Here is a 6,830-nt window from a genome sequence, read left to right on the forward strand (position 1 = left end):
ACACAGCGCTCGCCTTTGATATGTGACTCTTTAAATGTGTGCAATGTGTATGGTGTAAAAACGAAAAAAAATCTGTGTATCGTTCTGGGTTCATCCGTGGATGGGGTTGTATGGGAACGTTGCAGACTGTAAAGTTTGCAGTAGTAGTGTCCACGTACCCATTTATCGAATTCCCATGCAGGTTTTGTCCGGCGATACAAATGGAATCAAACTGGGCACAGCACACGGCCAGAGACGCAGGGGTAGATGCAGGGGCTTCCGTTTCAGCCGGGTCTACCCAGGTCATCCATCCGAGAAAAAAAAAATCTGGGCTCAGCACACCACATCCATGCTATATGGCCATGGCGGCTACTAGTCACATGCCTATTCCAATATAGAAGCAACCCGGAAAATATTTGGTGAGAATTTAAGCCCCGGGTGGATGTGAATGTAGGGCATGGGGACTCGAGGGTAGAGGGGGCATTTCAACAGCCTCGTATCAGCAGTGTCGGCTCTGGCCCGTGGAGAAGCATTACTCAAGTTCCTGTACGGGATCCCCACACACCTTCCGATGCCGCTGATTTCCTATTATAAGAGCCTTTGTAGCGATGAGAGGAAGTGACCCATCATTATCCGTGATTTCCTGCTGTGATACATGGATAAGAAATGTGGACACTGACAAAAGAAATGTAACAAACGCTGAAAAGTGTGCTAAAAAGCCCAATGAGCTGTTAGCTCCTTTTTTTAGAAGCGACCTGGCCACATGATGGCTCAATTTATAGCAGCCAAATCATCTTAATAATGGGCTTTGCAGGCCATCTAGCAATGGATAGATCATGGTTGGTGGTATTTGTGTTTTAGCTCTAGCTTACGTTTCAGATCTAAGGAGTAAAATGTGTGGAAAATCAATCGTGGAAATGGATCCGCCCATAGCCATCCCCTCCTCCTCGACCTCCATATCAAGTCGTTTGAGATGATTTTTGATGTAAATGAAAATACCCACTGGCCACCCTCCGGGGAAGCACGCCGATCGCAAAACGGGGAAAACGATGTCATGGTGCCAGTGGGTAAGGGATATGGTGCTAGGGGCTTGATACAATTACCAGTACACCCACTACGCATTTCTTTCCGGTCAGTAAGCCTTTGCCGAGCCCATGTGTCCTCGCAGTGAACCTAGCTTGGCACAGAGCCATGGAAACGTCAGCACCACCTAGTGATGAATGTCAGCTTATGGCGCTGCGCTTGGCTGTGATGTGTGTGTGCGAGCTAAAAATCCACGTCTCCGTGTGAGTCTGTGCGTGCCCCGCGTTCGCGTCCATCTCTTATCTGCGCTGTGCACACCTGCGTGTGTGTTTGCACGCGTGCATGACTCTGCATGTTCGTGCGTGTGTGGGTGGGTGGGTGGGGGGTGTATTATTGTGCATACTTGTGTTTTTGTGTGAGTTTTTTGTTGTTGTCACAGTCCATATGGGTATACGTGTGTGCTCGCGCGTGTATTATCTTCTCTGACCTGGTGTGGTGTGTCAACATCGGCGATGGGGAGACAAAGGCAATCAGGGCACATTGCTGGCCACACCAAGCCCTCCTTGTTCACCCGTGCAGGCTTTTAAAGAGGTGCTTACGAAGAGCGCTTGCCCCAACAGTCACTTGACGGCTGTAGGGCAGACTGCTGTCATCTGTTGCCGTCAGGAGCAGCTACTGCGTGAATATCATCGTTGCTGGCAACTTCATCATTGCCCGCCGATCACCGGGAAATCTCAGATAATGGAAATAATTGTAGTGCCCACCACAATGGCTTCCGGAGTCTACTCTTATTAGAGAAAATGTGTGGATGTTCTGAGGAAAGTAACAGCTGCCGTGACTTGTGATTGGCTCTTCCTATCCGTGATGTTGAACTTGATAATTGATTAACGGACAATTGGGTTGCGGAAAAGAGTGCTGCCATGACAACAGCTACCACAACCACCAACCACACCACTACTTTTACTACCACCATCCGAAACCACCGCCCCCAACATCACAATGTGACCCCTATGATGTGTGCTCAACATCAGAGGGTCACATCTCACAAGTATCTCAACAGGGGGCACAGGTCGTGAGATTATGGCAGGAAGGATTAGTTGGAGAGATGCCTGGAGTTTCTCCCAGAGCTGCCAACGTATCTGGAGTGGGAAGTAAACGTTTGTAGAACAAGTGTCTGAGAAGTGATGAATGAATAGATGGAATTTTGGATGGCCCTGTATTTATAAGAAAACTTTTTTTTCCTCTTAACTTTGCACATTAGGGCACATAGGCATTCTAATATGTGCCATCTATCCTTCTATGCATAGGTGCTGGCCGCGGATAACAGAAGTCACAATACCTTGCTGATTGAACCGAAATCACCTTGCTAATCTCGTCAAGGAACATAAACCATCACGCGAACTGCGGTCATCCTCGCAGGGGCTTTTGTCTGCTGGCCATCAAACAAAGACGGTCACCGCATCGCGCGCTTGCAGATGCACTTCTGCGGCCGTCTGGAACGCTCTTCCGATATTAGCAAGCCACTGGAGCTGTGCGCTTTTACATCATCTAGATTGTCAACTCATTTCTTCAGAAGCGCTTTTTGTGTTTAGTTTGCTGTCCTTCCCACGCACCTCCGATTAGCACGGTCGGCTACGTACGGTGGGAAATAAGTTCAACATACGTATGTTTACATCGGGTCTCGCACAAGGAAAGCTCCGCTGCTTGAAATTTGTTGCGAGTGGGGAGGTGGCCTTAGCCCCCAACCCCCCAACCCCCCACATTACCCACCCACAACGCAATTCGCCATTGGCTCGGCGTGTGCGTGAACGTAGAGCGGCATTGGGTGCTCGCAGATGGACGGACGAGGCACGTGCAGCTGAGGCCAGATTTGGAGGAATGTTAAGTGGAACGTGCAGGACGTGCGGTAGACGTGCACGGGGGCACGGGCTCCAGTGGGGGGGGGGGAACATTTATCATTGAACGATCCAACAGCGCCGCCACTCTCCCCCCCCCCCCCAACGATCACACGACCTTGTCGCGGGGCATTGAGCAGCGGAGGTTTCGAGGCCCCCTCGGAACATTTGGGTGCCTGGTGTCCCCATTGAGGTGCAAGCGGCTTGTTTCCATGTTGCTCGCTTGCTGCTGCTGCTGCTTCTGTGTCCAGTCAATAGAAACCTGGGTCTTTTCCTCGAGCCAAGGATACAACGAGCGGCTTCTACGACTGCTACTCCTGTACTTAATTTGCAAAGGGGTCACTCGCAACAGTCCGTGCTTCCGAGGCCAATAAGCCCGTGTCTCACGCTCACGACACGCGAGTTTAAATGATTGGGCAATATTTCATGAAATTCCCACGACCGGGTCCAGTCTCGCCCGTAGTTCGATGGCTGATGATTTCCCACAAAGTGGTGGTCCTTATTATATAGACCCTGGAATGATAACCGAGTCGACGCCTTTACCTTATGTGGCTTTGTATTCACCAGTGTTGCTTTCCTGGATAAATAGGTGAATTATTTGTAATTAGCTTGGCATCGGCAGCATTCATCAACAAATGAGCCAAACTATGGCATACGCCATAAAAAAAAAAGAAGAAACCTTCACGTTAAAATTGCTTCTGCAACTGAATTTGGTTACATTACAGTTCCGCACATTCAAAATATCGGTTCGGGAGTCACGCGACGAACATTATTTTCCGTGGCGGGGCTGGAGAAGTGCTGCTCCCTGGCTCTGCTACGTAGACCAGAGGTCACTTGGAGGAGATCTCAGCAGATGTAGTTCTGTGAAATCCACTTGTATGGTTCGTACTCTAACAAAGTGACTCTTAACCTTTACAGCAGCCCTGCACCCCTTTTGGTTCTCAATCGTAAAAAAATGCAAAATGTTAATAAATACAGAGGGGTTTGATGAAACTAAGCAGTTGTACCTTACGTGGCCGTCCTTAGTTTGTGTTTAGATGATTTACCTTCTAAACAATGCTGGCATGTCTCGCACCCCCAGAAAGGGCATCTCGTCCTCCAAAGGGGTGCGTGCACCCCAGGTTAAGAAGAATTACTCTGCTTTAACACGCAGGCATACCACTGCTTGTTTCCATGCCAGCGGCATATGGGAACAATTTCGAAACTGGGAGGGCAAATCATTATGGGAGAGAGTTTGCGTGAAGACTCTTTGAGGAGGCAGAATATCTATGTTGCCCTAACCACTAGCCTCATACAACAGTTGGGCAGGCAGCTGCCTCTTGCCTCAAAGGTTCCCAGGCCCATGTGATATGTCAGGAAGTTCTAAATGGCGTCCCTCTTCGTGCGTGCTTTGTATGACTGACGTCATACCCCCCCCCCCACGCTCTCGTGTCACGTGACAGTAATTGATGTCAACTTATGTTGAATTGAGGAGGTTTATAATGAACACGCTGGCATGGAATAAGCCTGGCATCGACAAGGCTGCACTGCGGAGAGATGGTTTTATGTTTGTTTGTTTTTATAACGGGAATGGCATTTCCACACAAGGAGGAATTTAACCGCAATGACTTTCACCCTAAATATTGCTGGGGTGGGTTTGTTTTGTCTTCTCACAATGGAAAAGCACCGAGGATAATTATATCCCGGTGGTTGTTATCAGCGTCTAAGCAAAGTGAAGTACAGGGTGGCCTGGAAAGTTAATGCCGAGAAGATAACAATAACACCGAATGTGTGTCTGTCTTGGTGAATTAACTTTTGGGCTACCCTTTACTTTAAACGGTGTTGCAGTTTATTTTAAACCAAAATTTGTGACCGAAAATATTTCGAAACATTAATTTTATTTTCAGTCAACAATAACCGAGCGGAAAAATAAAATAATCAAGCGCGACGATTGGCTATGACTGCCGCCCAACCAAAGACCAAATCAGCACTGATTAAGCCGACACGAAATGAACGAGCCTGAATGAAGAAGTGGAGTATGGTAATTTAGTGACGTTATTAGAGACTGCAACGCACCGAAGAAGACCAAAACATGGAAATTGGCCATATATTGTATATGCAATATACATATTTACTGAGCTCAATTTGATTGGCCAGCCCGATAATATTGGGGGGTTGGGGGCAGGGTGGAATTGCCCACCCCCTCACACACCAACGTTTGGTGACTGCCCAGTAATCACGAATCGTTAGCTCAATGGTGACATGCGGTTCGAACCGCTGGCCCCACGTTGACACAACGTTGGGTGTTGACTCGGTTAAGAGGACAAAATGTTTGACCGCTTCGGTGAAATAGACTTAGCCAAAGGCTGAAATCCACAGACTAAGCGTTGACTAAAACTGCCTCGGCTGTCGACCTGACCAAGGCCACGACCGACGCAATCAGTGACGACGACATTGACACTGCTAATGAATTCACTTTGGAATCCCCCCTACCGTGAGCAGACCACCCTTCGTCGAATATTTTCCACGCGTCCGTCTGACACGAGCAGCACACATGTGAAGGCGTGGCGACGAGTAAAAGTTGTTCGGTGTTTGTGACTCTGGTCTGATGTGTGACTGCACGGAGTTCGTTAACTTGAGATCAAAATCGAAATGTTATGTTTTCTTCCTGTCACCGTTGTCCCAAGTCGTTGCATCCTGCACATGGGTCCAAGACCTCGGCTTTGCTGGCTCATTGCTCCCACATCAGCGGCTTTTGGCTAGTCGACGAACTAAGAGCGGTCAACTGCAACGCGCGATTTCAGATGCGCCTCTGCTGCCTTCTGGAACGCCATTACTTCTGATATCAGGAAGCCACTGGAGCTACGGCACTTTAAATAATTTATATTGAAAACTCATTTAAAACTTATTTTTGTGTGTTTAGTTTGTTGTCCTTGCACCGCACCTCCGATTAGCACGGTTGGCTACGTGCGGTGCGAAAGAAGTTAAACATACAACAGCCCCGGTCAAAAGACAGCCAGCCACCTGCACGCTTTCGGAACCATGCGGCTGGCAGCGGAATGCGGCGAACTGATGACCACTTCGGCGCAGCAACCCGCGTCGCTCGCACGTAGAGAACAACAACAACAACAACAAAAAACATGACCAAGTCACCCGGCTTATCGTAAATAAGGTACTCGCTTTTATTCATGGTACAGTACAGGACAAAGTCGACACACAGGGACGATAAGCGCCACGGGGCTTCTGGAGACGGGGGTTACACGCGCAGCGGCAAATTCCAACTCCCAATTCACGCTTGGTTACACGCGTCGCGTTACAGCTCCGCACATCGCACGCACGCACGTTGAACTTCCTTCGCACCGTACGTAGCCGACGGTGCCAATCGCCAATGAACACGTCGCCTTGTCTGGCTTCTGTGCGGTGTCCGTATGCCTCGGACTGAGGACGTTTCGGTCTACGGATTCGGTAGTGGACTGACAATTGTGGACCGAGAATGTTCGTAACTCGGGAATGAACGTGGCTGTAGGGGGAGCCGTCCCAACAAGCGCGCTGGTGATAGACAGCCGTGGAGTTCACTCTGCAAGGGAACAGAAACCACTGAGCGAGTGCTGTTGACCTTTAGCAAGGGCGATCCCAGTATAAGGATTTGCGTTGACCTTGCTGCTGTATAGATATATCGTCATGATTCCTGTTTTAAAAAAAAAAAGTGAATCGTACAAGATTGCATCGTGGTGCAATGCATCGTTGGTTTGCATCCCATGATTATTTTTTTAACCTTGTGCCTCTTGCGCAGGCCTAGAGTTTACGCGTGCCTTGCGTCGATTTACAAATGTGCGTGACCGTGTGGGTAGCACGTGCGCGTGTGTGCTCGCGTACCCGTTGCGCGCGCGTGTATACACACGTCCGCCTGTGTGTGTGTGGGTAGCACGTGCGTGTGTGGGTAACACGTGTGCG

The sequence above is a fragment of the Lampetra fluviatilis genome, chromosome 5 (genome assembly GCF_964198595.1).
Source record: "Lampetra fluviatilis chromosome 5, kcLamFluv1.1, whole genome shotgun sequence".
In the NCBI taxonomy this organism is placed as follows: Eukaryota; Metazoa; Chordata; class Hyperoartia; order Petromyzontiformes; family Petromyzontidae; genus Lampetra; species Lampetra fluviatilis.